Genomic DNA, 17164 nt, shown 5'->3' on the forward strand with positions numbered 1-17164 from the left:
TCTGATATTTAAAACATCAAATAACCAACTTTAGGGAAGTCCCTAAATTGACCATTATGTATGGTACAACCATACACTTTAAAACATTAAAACACAAAAGTATTGGTTTGATATTTGCAACATAAGACCAGGAATAAAATTTAAAAAAACAGAAAAAGAACTACCTCCACATTAATTTGAGTAAAATATGGAGCATCCAGTAATATCACTAATATTTTTTTATTTTACCATCCTTGGGTGATAGGCTCTATTAGTCACAATAGGACAACCGACAAGGTCGAACCAGACCTGGTAGGGTTACTGGGATTCGCCCACTTGGCAAGTCGGTTTTTAGCCAGTTTAGGTGGTCTAACCGCTAGAGGTTGGACCCCCTACATGACTAGGCTTCTTACCCGGGCATTTTTTTACTACCTGGACATGTACCCTTTGAATCGGTTAGTTCTAGGTATACCAGGATGGTTAGCTTAGTTAGCTCGGTTATATCCCACGTTTGGTAGTTAAGATCGAGATCTTAAGAAAAATAATAAAAAAAATTATAAAAAATCTAACAAAAAAAAAAAAAAAATTATATGATTTTTATATTTTTTATTATTTTGGCAAAGATTGGAAGGTGTTTTGGCCATAAATGCTTATACTTACATTTTCTCCTTTTCTTTGGATTATCTTGTAAACAACTCCTAGTCACAAATTGATTTTTCAAAATCTATTTTTTTCATTGCTTTTTTTAATTTCATTTAGATGTGGTTCGTGTAATTTTACTTTGGACATATTTATCATATTTTAATTTTTTCTAATTTTTTTCTTTTTTAAACACTTTTTAGGCACCTACCCGTTAGTGCAAGATTACTCAAATCCAGTCCGGGTTACTCGTCCCGGCTCAAGGCCAGGTTCCTTTGGCGGTTTGTGCTTTGGACGGTTATAAGTTAGCAATGGTGAAGCCAGCTATGCTCTATATAGTGAGGCCAATCTCTGACTCATCTCTTGATAAAAGGAGGGCTCAAATCTTCATTGACTTACCACTTTTTTTCTATGAAAAAGGCCTAAAGCCTTGATGGTAGTATTGTCGAGCCTTATGGTGAGATCTTTATCTCTATTCTCAACAAGATAAGAGCTCAAATCCCCACTTGAGAAAGGGATAAAGTCGTGGTGGTAGCACCCCACACCTTAGTCCCCATGTTATAGCTACCATTCCCATCACTACTACCACCCCTCTTAAGGCTTAAAAAAAAAAATGCTAATTTCTAATCTACTTGAAAAAAACGGGTAGAGAAGGTTCCCCACATAATTATCCAAAAAAACCGAATTACCCAAAAAATTATAATAAGGCCAAAGGCTAGTTGATGTGTGGACCACTAGGCAAGAGCACAAACGACAAGGATTTTCTCCACTAAAGAAAGGGGATTGAGTCCACGTTATATTCTTCTAACAGGCAACGGCTCGTGTATGATCACCTTGTATAGATGTTATAAAGTTTCTTATAAAATTTGAGAAAATTTTTTATGAATTTTGAGTTTGAACGATGAAATAAATGCAGTCATCAAATTTGACATTCAATGATGAAATATTAATTGTGGCTATTTTATACTCATTATACATTTACCTTTCTTTAGGTGTTCATAGGGTTTAGCTCAATGAGAGAGAACAAAGACCCTTTCCAAGAAAAAAATCAGAACCCACCATGAATTTGGGTTTAGTAAGAGAAAGACATCGTGGGTTTTGTTAACCCTCTCAATTCTCAAACATCATAAGAAAATATTGGCTTCATTTATTCCATCTCCAGAGAGAGAGAGCGATATAAGATAGAGGGAGGAGAGAGAGCAATAAAACTTTTAGTTTTCTTATCTTGTCAAAACTTTACATCACATAATAGCCTCAACTAAAAACTTCAAAATTAAAAAAAGAATCCAAGATAACAAGAAAGAAAAACCCTGCTGCCTCAAAATAGAAGCCCCCCTTCCCCCCAAAAAAAAAAAAAAAAAGAGGGGAAAAGAGGAAAAAAAAAAGAAGAAGAAAAACCATCGAAATTAAAAATTTACAGTAAAGCAAGGCTGGTCATCCTTTGAAGTTCATGAATGTCGCCGTGTTGTTCCAAACACTGCAAAAGTTGCCGGAAAACGTGCACAGGGCAAGGGATCCTAAGAACCCCCTCCTGCTCGTATCCGTACTCTTGAGCCGATCTTTTCAGTAACTCGCAAAAAACCGGGTTATTCAAAAGCTCGGCACTCACGCTGAACCTCTCCATCTCCTCTCCCACGTGCACAGGCACGCGCCCCTTAAAACTACGCCGACTTTGTCGCTTCACTCGGCGATTCTTCGCTCCTTTGCTCTCTTTGCCATCCATTGAGCTCAGTGGATTAGAGGGAAGGAGGACGAAGTCCGGGGACTCGTGGACGCGGGAAAGCCTTCGGATTAGGTACTTCATCGTAGATCGGTTGTGGACGGCCGTCGATTCTTGAAGTTGAACAGAGGAGTGCTCAGAGTCTCAGATTTTAGAGCGAGAAAGAGAGTATTGGATTTTAGAGAGAGAGAGAGAGAGAGAGGGGACAAGGGGAGGATAAGGCGCTGCAGCTGCAGTCGCAGTTGTGTAAAAGGGCTTTTTATAAATTGGAAGAAAGTTTCAAGGGGGACAAAAACAATAAATAGAGTGAGAAAGTCGGTTGGTTTTTAGGTACGGAAGCAAGTACTTTCCGGGGTACATGCAGAGAGAGAGAGATAGAGAGGAAGAAATTATACTCCAGTGGGAGGGGGAAAGGTAGAGAGAGAAAGGGGGAGACAAATGTAGAGAGAGAGAGAGTGTGGAAACTTCGTGAGGGTGGGTTATGGAGATTTGCGTAGTTGGGTTTGAGTACAAATGGCGTGGCATTCATGAATATCCCACTTTCTACGGAATTTCCGCTTGTCTGTTTTGAGTATAACTTGCAACTACCAAATAGGGTGCGGTTTGCATAGGGCCTAAGCCCTAAACAATCAAATTAGAGCCTACCTTCAACTAGTATCGAAAAATGTGGTTTCAATACTGAAAATCTTTGTGATAGCCTTAAAATATATTTTCATCTTCATTTATAACATTTAAAGCTTAAAAAATAGTATAGAACAATAGATCTACGAAAACTTGAAAATTTTGAAAATTGACTGTCCAAAAATGCATTACAAAATATACTATTTTCAAAACTTAAAATCCTTTTTTTTTTTTTTCACGTCTATGCATCTTGATGTCGAGATGATCAATTTGATGATATTTGGGCATCAAAACAATTTCTTATGGTAAAAATTTTTGGAAGTAGGCTCAAATTTGATTGTTTAGAGCTTCGGCTCTTTATAAACTTTTCTCATATTTCAAAGCTTTCACTTGGAAAGAGAGGAGAACAAGATGTACAACTTACCGTCCATGGGCCGGGGTTGAGGTGGTAGTACCATGTGAGTCTCACGTAAAAGGTCTTGACCTCAACTCACATCAATAGATTTAAAAAATGACTGGTAAAGGAAAAAAATGGTAGGTGAGTTACCCATTATCATCATAATCATTTAGAGAGTATTTTTTTAATTATTAAGGGTTTGATATATAAATTCCGTTATGTCATTATGTTCTATCATGACAATACCATTAATAAGGTTACAAGTCTTTATATATTTTCTCACTACTTCCAACCATGTTCTTTTAGGTCTACTCTTTACTCATTTTGAATATTTCACTTGAACTAACTCACACATTCTAACAGGTTATTGTACTGGGTCTGCAATGCACATGGCCAGGTCACCCAAGTTTACTATCTCTCATCTTATCGACTATTAGAGCCACACCTAACATCTCCCAAATATATTTCATTTTGAATTTTATTCTTTTTTGTCTTGTCACTCATCTATTTTAGCTACATTTATCCTATGGGTATATTGTTTCTTGACTGCCCAATATTCTCATTCTATCCGTTTTCATGGATTATCGACTCAAGAAATTGTTACTGAACTTATATTCTATATACTATGTATAGTCCATCTAATTTTAAAAGCTTTAGATTCTAGAGTGTCCTTTCAAAGTTTTAACTTTGTGTTGATGCTATTTCAGGTCTCATTGATCAAAACTATATCATCTATGAACAATATACACCATGGTACCTTATCTTGTAGGCATCTAGTTAAGTCATCCATGACTAAGACAACAAGGTATGAGCTCAATGAGAACCCCTAATGTAGACCTATTATCACTGAAGACTCACTCATCTCTCTATTAGTTGTTCAACACTAGTCATGCTCCCTTGTACATATCTTGTTGATATAATATCTAGATACCCATTTCTTTTCTAACACCCACCAAATTAAATATCGAGTTACTCTATCACAAGCTTCCTCTAGATTAATAACAACAATATGAAGGTCCTTCCTGGTAAAAAACGGAACTCATTTTCTGATACACTTGTTTCACGCTTTAGTCGTTGCTTAATCAATCTCTTCTACAACTTCATGGTGTGGCTAATAAGTTTGATCCCTTAATAGTTCATACAATAGTATATGTCTCATATATTCTTGTAAATAGGTACCACAATACTTTCCCTCCATTCGTTTAGCGTTTTTTTGTTTTTAACACTTTATTGAATAACTTGGTTAACAAGTTAATGCTGGCTTCCTCTATGCACTTCCAAACTTCTATCCGGATACCATTTGGTCCCATAGCCTTTCCTATCTTTACATTCTTCAGAGCTTCTTCCACATCTAAGATCCTAATCCTATGAATATATCTATGACCTCCGCCATCATTTATGTCAGCCATTCCTTCAACGGCTGTATTCCCATTGTATTCATCATGCAATAATTTTTGAAAATAAGCTCTCCACCTTTTGTTGACTTCTTAATCGTTCAATATGACATTTGATCCTCATTCTTAATGTATTTAATATGATCTACATCCCTAAACTTTTTCTTTCTCATTTTTTCTAATTTTAAAACCCTGCTGATTTACCCAAAAATAAAAAAACTTTGGGCCCATTTGGATACCTAAGGCACCATTTGATTTTCTAGCCAAAATGCAATTCGAGCCACTTTGAAAATTTCTTAGTAGCAATGTAGCCTCAAAGAATGTTTGAATTATAAATTTGAATTGATTCTTAATTACAATTGAATCCCTAAATTGCATTATTTGAAAACTAACTTGGAGTTGTTTTTTTTTAATATATTATTTGGAGATCTAGAAAAAAAAAAAATTTCATTGGCGTCATCCATCCAGCTCAACGTTGCTTCAAGTCAGAAAGGCGTCGAGATGCTTGAATTTCTCTTTTCTCTATTCTCTACTGCAGGTAGGTTCATCTGGACTGAACTTAACACCTGTATTTTTTAAGACAAATGAACGGGAAGAAGCAACTATTCAATCATATCATCCTAATCGCGACCTTGCTGGTTGCCACGAGGGTGGTCCTTCTATACCCTGTGGTTGGTGGTGCATTGCTCAAAACTTGAAAATCCCATGGCACCCACCATCCCCCACAAGGGTCTTTCAGATTTCATAGCGACCCCAACAATGTGGATCCTTCAAAGTTCAAACTCAATATTGATGGATAGTCCTTATGGAATCGAGGTGCTACTACCTGCGGCGGTATCCTCAAAGATGATGAAGAGAGATTTATAGCGGTTTTTGCATCACTTCTTAACAATATGGGGGAATTCAAAGGTTTGCTATTGGGAATTACCATGGCTATTTAAAAGAAAGTGCTTCACACTCAATGTAGAGAACGACTCCCAACTCGTTGTAGAGATCTAAAGAGGCACTTCTTTATTATTGCTATATGTTTTTTCGTGAGGCCAATATGATCGTTGCTGCAAAAAGGGGCCATCATACTTTTGTAAGCTATTCCTTCTCCTTTTCTCTTACGCATTTGATAGGACAGTGAGGTCAACAATAGGCATCACAACTATTATTATGATCATATCTTTTGATGGGTATGTTGAAATTAACTCAAATGATATGGGTAAAATGTTAACTAGTTCATAATTCATGCTTTTTTTTTTTCGATAAATTTCCCTTCTTATTATTTAAGCGCATTATTATTTTGATGTATGTATCTCAAAATTAGTAAACCGTCCATTTTTGGGATTAGGCAGTGCCACTGTACTGTTTTGAACCCAAATTCTAGCCAAGTATACCTCTTATATTTTCACCAAGAACATCATCGGCAATACACAATAAAAACCTTAGTAGTGGAATTGTAAATAACATAAGTTAGAACATGGTCATCTTATAGTTGAATATGTATTTCAATCCCCAATCATAATTAATAATAGTCATGTGTTAATGTTAAAATAAAATAAGAATTGCCGAAATCTAGATTGCATTGCATTGCATTGTTTGAGAGAGGCAACAGGGTTAGCAATGGGTAGGTTAGCCCAGGCTTAAAAGATTAGAGCTTGGGCCACAAAATATGGACCAAAGGCAAGCTAGGGCCAAGTCAAGTAAGGCTTGGTCTAGGTTTTTTTTTTTCCCGACCTTCTTTTTTTTTACTTGGGCTCTATTAAGCCCTACCCAGACAAGGTTAGGACCTCTTCATGCCCTATCCAAGCTGGGCGGGCTCCAGCCAGTCCTATAGAAACCAAAGACAGGCAAGGGGCAACGGGCAAGACCCAGGCCCGTCTATGTTGTGAGCCCTAAAAGGGCGAGAATGTAACTTGGAAGAGCCAAGACGTTATTAAATAAGTTTTATTAACGGCGCAACTTAAAGAGTGATAGGAGAAGAGATTAACATGCCCTAAATTATTGAACCAAGTGTGTGTCGTCGTTATCTTAAAAAAGTAAAAATAAAAGAGAATGTCTCATAGACGGCGGGCGAGATTTTTATTTTGATTTATCGATTTCCACGGGAATCAAAGTGGCGTACGTATATGCTCCACATGTTTGCTTTACGACCAAAATTCTGGAGATTAGAAAATACTTAAGAATGACAAGAACAAAATGAAGATTTTGTGTCTAGCTAAAATATTTTTTCTTTTCTTTTAATTAGAAAAAAGAATTTGATCAAAAGGTACCTAGAAATGAAGTGTTTAACATCTATAATGAAGATTTGTGTTTCGATAAATTGTTGAAACAGTTCAAAATTCCCAGAATCGGGTATCGGATTCGCTATCCATCGTACGGACCCCCGAAAAGTGATCCCAGCAGAATCAGCAACCAGGAATTTGCAATTCAACAAACTGAATCACCTTGCTCTTTTGTGGATTCAAAGGATTACAAGAATGTCGTGCTGATTCCTGATTCTATAAAGCAATCCGCCCGTGTACCTGCTAAATCTAATCCAAACTAGTATATGTTTTTCTAAACATGAGTTAAAATGCTAAATAGGTAATATTTTGACGTACTTTTGGATAATTTTTCATATATAAAAAATGTTATCTATCATAACTAAAAAGGATAATTGTTGAAAGCGTGGAGGGGTACATTTGCCTCCCCCGAGGCATAAAATATCTATCTTAAAGATGGATAGAAATGGGTGGTCATTCCAAAGACAATTAAAAGCAATGGTTTAAAATTTGGGAAAGATTTCTATGTTCTCTCTACAACATAGTATCCTCCCCCTACTATCCAACCGTTTATTTTTTATCAAGGGAGATACTCACCATTTGATCTTAGATTCAATATCTCAAAGTATATTATTTTTGGTTTTTTTAATACAATTTTTCTGAACATGAAATGTGGTACGTGGGGCACATCTATAAAAAATATTAACAATAGTTTTTCAATAAAAATAATAACCAAAATACCCCTTGAAATTTTCAAGGGTATTTTGATTATTTTATTTTATTGAAAATATTTTTTTTTATATTTTTCATTAGTGTAAGTTTAATTGAGGAATGGACATCCAAAATTTGGTGTCAAAATAGTTTATAGAAAATAATTTTAAATAAAATAGTGTAGAGACATGACATTATGATTAAGGCAATCTTAGCCCTCCATTAAAAAATAGACGGTTGGATAAGGGGAGGATAGAACTTCTATGTTGTAGGGGAAACATAGAAAACTTTCCCTTAAATCTTTTCTTCCAAATATTTGTTTTTTAGTTTTTAAAATTTATTTGTTCTTAGATTATATATTCCTTAAAAACTAGGCCCAAAATCCATCTCAAAAATAAATGTTTAAAAGGGGACTTACTTCTACATGTGGTCCCATGACTCATAAAAATTGCATCCAACTAAAATATACCCAAAAAAAAACGATTGGCATAACGCTTAAGCCTTATGAAAAGGGAAAACTTTCCATACTTCCGTTATTGTATAAAACTTGTATGCTTCCTCATATCCAACTGTCCATTATGAATGGACGGCTGAGATGCCCCAATCACATTGTCATGCCTCTACACTATTTTATTTTTAATTTTTTCTTATAAAATATTTTGACACCAAACTTTGAATGTCCACTCCTCTCTTAAACTCGCACCTGTAACAAACATAAAAACAATATTTCTAATAAAACAAAGTAACCAAAATGGCCTAAAAAATTTCAAGGTTAACCATTTAGATGATGGCTCGTACCAAATTTCATATTCCTATAATTTTTAGAAAACAAATTAAAAATAAAATACTCTAAGGCATCATATCTAGATCATACGATCAGTAGCTCACTTGATTTAAATTGGACGGCTGGATGGGGGAAGTATATATCTTCTATACAGTAGGGGAAGTATAAGACATAGTTGCACTTCAATCCCACTTAAAACTTGTAGCTCTATCTCAAAATAGATCTATAATATAGTAAAATTAAACCCTAACGACAATGTGTCGGGTAACATATTACACTTCTCTGTTTTCAACTGTTCTACAAAGGTGGCAATGGGCAGGGACCAGGCTGGCCAACCTTGGCCCTTGCCCAACCGTTGTCCCCATAGAGCCGGTCCAAGTTAGGCCTTGGCCCTGGCCCCAAGCCTAGCCAAAAACAAATGAGAAAATCTAAAAGAAAAATAAGAAGAAAAGAGGGTCAGGCCCCACACTAGCCCCAACATGTCCCGTGTGCTATACTTCACGGCCCATGCCCTACTTTTTTAGTGCCAGGCTGACCGGGCCAGGATGGCCCATTACCAGCCCTAGTGTCATCTTTTCAAGTGTTGAAAGAGGTGCAATTCAACTATTTTCAAGAGGCCTAGGCCTCACGTGTACGGCATCCAAAAAGAAATTCACCACTCTATTAAAAAAAAGGGAACAAAAACTGTATAGTTCTCTCCGGATTGATTTGTGGTTATCTAGTGTACTCAAACATGAAGCCATTTGTCCAATTTCCAAATATATATGGGCCAAATGCGTGGTTCTCAATAATTTACGTTTTGTCTTCTTGTCCCTTCTCCCCCATTTTGATGCTTCTCCATAACTTTAACTTTCCAAATCAAAGCAAATTTGGGATCCATGGCCATGCCTATCGTTTCGTCTCTTACCCAATTGTAGCCATTGCCTTTAGTGCCCCTACGCAAATGCAAATGCATCGACCCAAACCACAAAACTTATGGGAAAAAGTTTATATATATAGAGCTGAGGTTCAAAATAACCAAAATTAGAGCCCACCTCAAAAATTTAACTAGAAAAGTTTGTTTTGATGTGTAAATATCTTCAAACTGATGATCTCGACATCAAGATGCATGGACATGACAAAAAAATAGATTTCAAGCTTTGGAAATAGTGCATATTGTAATGTATTTTTGCACCATCCAGTTTCAAGATTTCAAGTTTTCATATATCTACTCGATCTACACTATTTTTTAAGCTTTAAATTTTATAATTAAAGATAAATATATATTTTAAGGTTATCACAAAGATTTTCAGTATTGGAACCATATTTCTCGATACTATTTGAAGGTGTGTTTTACTTTGATTGTTTGGTGCCTCGGCTCTATACAAACCGCAACCTAATGATAATAATAGTAATAATTCTTGAAGGGCAGACCTCATACGGAACGTTCGCTTTCTCATATTTGTTTTATTCAAAATCGGTTGACACTATTAAGCAAACCTAATTGATTTTATTCATATATTTATTTTTGCTAATTATTTATTTATTTATTTTGAGTAGTAACTTGTGTCTGTTTCATTGATATGAACAAAGCAAAGTAGATGAGGAGGACAAAATACCAGTTAGAACTGGAAATAATGAACGGGGGTTGGACGTTCCTTGCTTTGCTAAAGAGTGATTGAATTCTGTAAGCCAAAGAATGGCGTGATGAATTCAAAGGAAACTCCATTAACCGATGAAAAAGAGGGATAAGTCTCCACAGAATCTCCTTCTAAGATTAAACTTGGATTCCCCTTCACTTAAAAGGCATCACCACCCACAACAGAGCCCTCGTCTGAGCTTCATTCCGTTGACAGGACTAGCAAAAGCGAGCGTAATAGAACCACTGGCATCCCAAATAGCTCCTCAAAACCTACAGGTCTCGGGTTCCTTATGGAACTCCTATCGAAATTGAGTTTGAATTTGCCCAACAGAGGAGGGGACCAGGGGTGGGAACGCGTTTAGTAGGGTCTGCGTCTGGGTCTAAAAGATCTGAACCCAGATCCAGACCCGGAACCAGAATTTATTTTGAGGAACCGTATCCGGACCCTGAGCTGATGGATTACATATAAAAAATAAAAAATTGGCTGAAAATTAAAAAAATTACCTAAAAACGTGTACACAAAAACTACCAAAAATATATAAATAGCTAATAAGAAAATTTGAGCAATAATTTATCAATTTTCTGATTAAAAATATATAAATAGCTAATAAGAAAATTTGAGCAATAATTTATCAATTTTCTGATTTTAAGATTAAGAATAAGATTTGCAAAGAAAAATGAAAAAACATATGTTAAATGATATGTAGTAAAGTGTATGTGAATATATGTGACCTTTATATATTATATATAGGGTGCGGTTTGTATAGAGCCGAGGCTCAAAACAATCAAAGTGCACCTTCAAATAGTGTCAAGCAATGTGGTTTCAATACTGGAAATCTTTATGATAGCCTTAAAATATATTTTTATCTTTAATTATAAAATGTGAAGCTTAAGAAATAGTGTATATCGAGCAGATCCATTAAAGCTTGAAAATCTTCAAAATTGACTGTCCAAAAATGTATTACAAGATGCACTATTTCCAAAACTTGAAATCCATTTTTTTTTTTTATCATGTTCATGCATCTTGATGTCGAAATGATCAATTTGAGGATATTTGGACATCAAAACATCCTCTTCTAGTGAAATTTTTGAAGTACACAGTAATTTGATTGTTTAGATCCTCGACTCTATATAGACCTTCTCCTTATATATAACCTTAAAAGTGCAACCTACGTACCTTAAACAATCCACTTAAGGTGCGCCTCCAAAGTTTATCATAACATGTAATCTTAGTGTAAAACAATTTTAGGATTATCTGAAAATCTATTTCCATATCTAATTATAAAATTTTAAACTCCAAATATGGTTAAAATCAAATAGATCTATAAACATAAGAAAATCTTGAAAATGGACGGTCTAGATAATGTGTTACAAGATGCACTATTCTTGGGACTCAAAATCTATATAAACATTTCATATATATATATATATATATATATATATGGAAAAAATTTATATAAGGTTGCAACCTTAAAATGTAGAACTACGGATGCACCTCAAAAATCTATCGAAAAATGTTGTTGTAACATTGAAAAACACTCTAATTGATCATCACGACATGGAGATATATGAAAATAAAAAATAAAAAGAATTTTGAATCCTAAAACTAGTGCAGCTTACAACACTTTATTTAGACCGTCCATTTTCAAGATTTCCATTTGTTTATAGATCTACTTTATTTTAACCATTTTTAGAGTTTAAAATTTTATAATTAGATGTGAAAATATATTTTGAGGTAATCGTAAAAATATTTTACATTAAAATTACATGCTATAATAACATTTAGAGGTGCACCGTAATTGGATTGTTTAATGTTGCAACCTTATGGAAACCACACCCTATATATATATATATATATATATATATATATATATATATATATATATATATAGGGAAAGGATCTTGGGAGACAACTACAGTGTCAGCCAATGGCCCATATTCAATATGGGCCGATTTGCACAACCTTGTTTCATATTTTTATTTTTATTTTTTTCTACGAATCCGAAACACTTGAAATTTTAGGGTTCATTCTTCTCATCAAGGCACACCTAATAAAAATATTAAAAAAATAATTCGTAAATAAAAATTGACCAAAATACCGCTGAAAAGTTTTAGGGGAATTTTGGTCAATTTATATTTTATGAATTATTTTTTTTTTATTTTTTATTATATTCTCCTATTTTTGAAGAATAGACGCTCAATTTCAAGTGATTTGGAAGTGTAGAAAACAAATTAAAACTCAAACACGAAATGAGATCGTGGTCATTAGATCGGGCTTAGATTCAATCTGGGCCGTTGTCTATCAATATAGCAGTCCACCATGGGCTAACATGATCCTTTCCCACGAAGAGTGCCGAAATCAGAGATTGAAGAGACTTTTGGGCCATGACGAAAGATTTTGATGGCAAAAATCAAGGTAGAACTAGCTCAAGGATGGGAATTCCAATAGTAAATATTTCTATCTCTCCACTGTGGTAAGAAAAATGACAGGCTGAATTATTTATTTGAATATCAGAATAGGAATTTGTTAGCTACTGAGGTTGACATTGAAAACAGTATTGGGTATTTTAAGGATCTATTGGCACATGAGAGTGATACTAACCTCCAATTGGTTGATCAGTCCTGTCACCATTTTTGTGCAGTTCTTATTAGAGGGAAAATTTGGTGGAAGCAATCAATATGGATCAAGGAGTGTATTTGGGACATGAAAAGTGCAAGTACTTCGGGTCTGGATGGTTTTTTAGTGGAATTTTACAAATTTGGATGCGTGGTAATTAAAAAGGATTTTTTTTCTGGCCCTCAAGGATTTCTTCAGTGAAAGTAAGATTTTAAAACAAATCAATTCCACTTTTATATATTTGATTCCTAAGGTGGATGCACCTACTGTGGTGAAATTTTTTCGACCTATTGGGTTGTATAATATCCTATATAAAATGATCAGTAAGATCATCTCTAATCGTTTACGAGTTGTTCTTGATGATATAATTGATCTTAGGCAGGCTGCTTCTTGAAAGGTAAGACTCATTACTGATAACATCCTCATGGCAAATGCACTTAAGTCTATTTACCATACAAACTCAATTCAGCCTAAAATGTGTTTACAAATTAATTTGAGTAACGCATGTGATAGGGTTTCTTGTGAGTTTATTGTGGGGAGGTTGCACTAGGTTTTCTTGCTCTATTTGTTTCATGGGTCCATTTATGTGTCTCTACTACCTCTTTCTCTGTATTGAGAAATGGTTCTCCCAAAAGGCTATTTTAAAGGGAAGAGAGGTTTGAAATAAGGGGATATGTTATCTCCATATCTATTCTTGTTGGTCATGGACTTCTTCAGTAGACAACATGATCATGCATTGTTATAAGGCCATATACTGAGGAAGTTTCCATCAGGGTGTGATTATGGGGTTTCACATATGTTTTATGTTGATGATGTTCTTATTTTTTTAAAAGCCTCTATTTCTTGTGCCACTGCTATGCGAGAGGTTATTTTTAAGTTTGAAAAGAATACTAGTCAGATATTGAACTCTTAAAAAAGCAAGGCTTTCTTTTTTGATATCTCACATGGGGGACGTGGAAGAATCTTGAGGGAGTTGGAGTTCCTTGAGGTTTTTTTGTTAGTGCCTTATTTGGGGTTGTTATTGTTTTGTGGATGTCTTAGACATATCTATTATCATAGTCTGCTTGGTAAGGTGTTCCAAAGGATTGGTACCTGACAGTCTTTACGTCTATCATATGCAGGTTGACTCAATTGCTTAAGTTAGTTCGTAGTGCATTAACTATATTTTGGATCTCATCATTTATTTTTATGAAGAAAACATGCAATATGATAGAGAGGCTACATATAAAATTTTTATGTGCTAGTGTAGCAGAAAGAAAAGGTCTCCATCTTGTCAAATGGAAGACAATTTGTCTCCCTCAAGAAGAGGGGGGTTTGGGAGTACGAAATATTGGGGATTTCAATATTGCGGGAATGATGAAGTTGGCCTGGGGGATCTCGGATAACCGTTCTTCGTTATTGGCCAGATTCTTTAAAGATAAATATTTTCATAATTCTCCTATATGGGAGGCCGAAGCGAAGAGGGGGCATTTTACTTGGCTTAACACATCTTAAGGACAATGCTTATTGGTATATTGGGAATGGACAGATGGTGGATGTTTGGGTGGATCATTAGTTAGCAAGTAGAACGTTATTGGATTCTTATGGTGCTAATGTTCAGGAGGATTTGGGGGACTTCGATGGACAGAGGGTTTCTGACTTTATTGGTTGTTCACCTCAATCTTGAGTCTTGCCCCTTCCTACATCAGATTCTTTGAGAAGTATATGGAGGGAGGTTAGGAGTTATATTCTCCTGTTACAATCCAAGAATGATTCATGGCATGGATTCATTTTGCTAATAACCTGTTCTCAAGTCAAAGCAGCATGTTGCTTTATTCGATATCAAGGATCTTCACAACCTATATTTCGTGCCTTATCATCTTCTAAATGCCATCCATAGGCAAAATGGTTCTTATAGTTGGCATTGAATAACTGTTTGCCCACTTCTTTCTTGTTGCAGTAGTGTGGCATGTAACTAGACTCTTTAGGCCCTTTTTACAGTAACAATGATGACAATCTCTGTCATCTTTTGTTTCATTGTTTCTTTTCGTAGGGTGTATGGAGTTCGTTAGCTTGGCGATGTGGGAAACAATTCATCTGTGGTATTTCTGTTCCTGATATTCTTAGGATATGGCTAGCTTTCAATTTTAAATATAATGGATTTCTCAATATTTGGACTTCCATCTTCTTCACTACTAATAGGTTTCTATGGGAGGAGCGCAACAGGAGGGTATTTGAGTCAAGATCCACAAAGAGAAAACAAATTGTAAAGAGTATTACCTTGCACGTTCAGGCGCTAGCAGAGGTTAAAAAATGGACTTTCTATTTATCAGAAAAGACAATCATTGGTAATCTTCAAATAACTTGGCATCAGTAGAAGACAATATCCCTCACTCGAGTGGTGTGGTCATTTCTTGTGGCTCAGAACTATAAACTTAATATTGATGGTACTTCCATGCAAAATCCTGGTCTAACAGGTGGTGAAGTTATCAAGGACAACGATGGTGGTTTCATTGCTGCATTTGCCGAGCATTTTGATATTGCTTCTAACAACGTCGAATTCTTAACCCTGGAAGAGGGCATTCGATTAATTCTCCAAAAGGAAAGCTTTCCGATCCAAATAGAAAGTGATTCGGTGCTACTTGTCAATGTCATTCAGAATCGATGCCATGCTACATAGCGATTACAGATGATTGTAGATAATTGCAGAACCAGACACTCTTATCATAGATGGTCCATTGCATGTCTTTCGCAAGGCATATATGGTTGATGATGCTCTTGCCAAGTGAGCGTCTGTTGGCCCCAACACTACCGTTTGGCATTGCCGACCAGCAGATTTTATTTCTTCCTTGTTATTGCAAGATCTGGCGCAACTGCCCTATTATAGGGTTGTAGGATAAATGTGTTATTCTTTTTATTTAATTAATGAAAGATCAAGTAGGAGGTCTTCTCCCCCATTGACTTACCCAAAAAATAAAATTTATATAAAAATATTCATAATATTTTAAATTAACCGAGTTGGGTCCACAACGGGTCTGGTCCTGACCCAATTTCCTATACGAGTCCAAGATTTGGACCCAGACCCTACCGGCCAGGTCCAAATGTTGGACCCATACTTGCACCTGGACCGGGTTGGGTAGTCGGGTCTTGGTTCAAGTCTGAGTAAATTCCCTGCCCTAGAGGGGACCATTAAGGAGTAATGCAATCCATCCTTGGGCATGATATGTGGGATGGAATCATTCCTGGCAATGCGTTGACCCTTCCTTATAAATAGAAGGTCATTTCTGTTGCTATTGCATGTATTCCATCACAAATATTTTGTTGAGGAGAAAGGATATCGTCAAAGGCTTGCTTATTGTATTTCTTCCACCAAATCTATAGGGTTGCAGCCAACATAATTCCTTAAACAATTATTCCAATCTTGTGGAAAGGAACAATGATCCCTTGGTGAAATAGTTGGGTTATATCCAAGGGGGTGACCCAGTTGTAGACCTATTCGCAGGAGGATCAAAGACCAGATATGAGAAATGCTCGGGCAATGTAGGAATAAACAATCAATAGATTCTCCATCAGATTTACATATAATGCAGATGTTAGGAATGACCTTACCTCTTTTACTCTAGTTATCAAAGTTAAAGAGCTCTCTTTAGAGCATGATCCATATAAAAGCCTGAACTTTATGAGAAGTAGGAAAGGTCCAAATCCTATTGAATGGAGGGACACTTGTTCGTAGTCGAGTATTGAAGAGCAATCTTTACAAGGAGGACATAGAGAAAAGTCCACCAGGGTCAATTTCCAAAATGGTGCAATCCCTTCTGCTTGGAGTAAATATACTTGCTTCAAGAGATCCATCAAACTGACAAACTCCTCGGCTACTCTATCAATCACCCTTCTATCCCTACAAATGATATTCCATGAAAGCTAATTTTCATGTATGCTACACTTATCATATAGAAAAGCTTTTAGTTGAGTGACTTTTTGAAAGAGGAAGGCAAACTAGAATATAAGAGGGAGGCCACCGAGCCATTTATCAAACCACAATATAGATTTAGTTCTGCCTTACAATAGAATTCAGCTATTTCTCATAAATAGAGTTTTGTATTTATCAATACATTTTCCATATGTTCGACTATTGTGTTCGTACAGCTATACTGTAGACATCCCATTTTGAAAAATAGCAAATTCAATGGTTTTCTAGACCATTGACAACCTTAGGACCACACTACCCTAGTAAACATCCGGACCATAGACCACCATAGTCCACACTGCTTGCCCTGTGAACAGAATCCTGCAAAACACCCTAATTTAGTAAAAAAATCATTAAAAATAGTATTGACCTAAATTTTAGCAGGCGGCATCACAAGAGGCTGTAAATTCCCTCAAAACGAGAATCTGCCAATTCTGGGTAGATTTGGTCTGTATGGCTAGTGTCGCCGAGCTTAGACTAACCCAA

General features: G+C 35.7%; 1 non-coding gene across 1 annotated transcript; it reads right to left on the reverse strand.

Moving 5' to 3' along the window:
* Positions 1-2032: 2032 nt before the first annotated feature.
* LOC18442754 (auxin-responsive protein SAUR71) lies at positions 2033-2422 on the reverse strand. Its single transcript, XR_016058584.1, has one exon. It is a non-coding gene; the product is annotated as an auxin-responsive protein SAUR71 (transcript).
* Positions 2423-17164: the final 14742 nt, after the last annotated feature.

Source organism: Amborella trichopoda, chromosome 6 (assembly GCF_054954075.1).
Source record: "Amborella trichopoda isolate Santa Cruz 75 chromosome 6, AtrichopodaSantaCruz75HAP2 v2.0, whole genome shotgun sequence".
Lineage (NCBI taxonomy): Eukaryota > Viridiplantae > Streptophyta > Magnoliopsida > Amborellales > Amborellaceae > Amborella > Amborella trichopoda.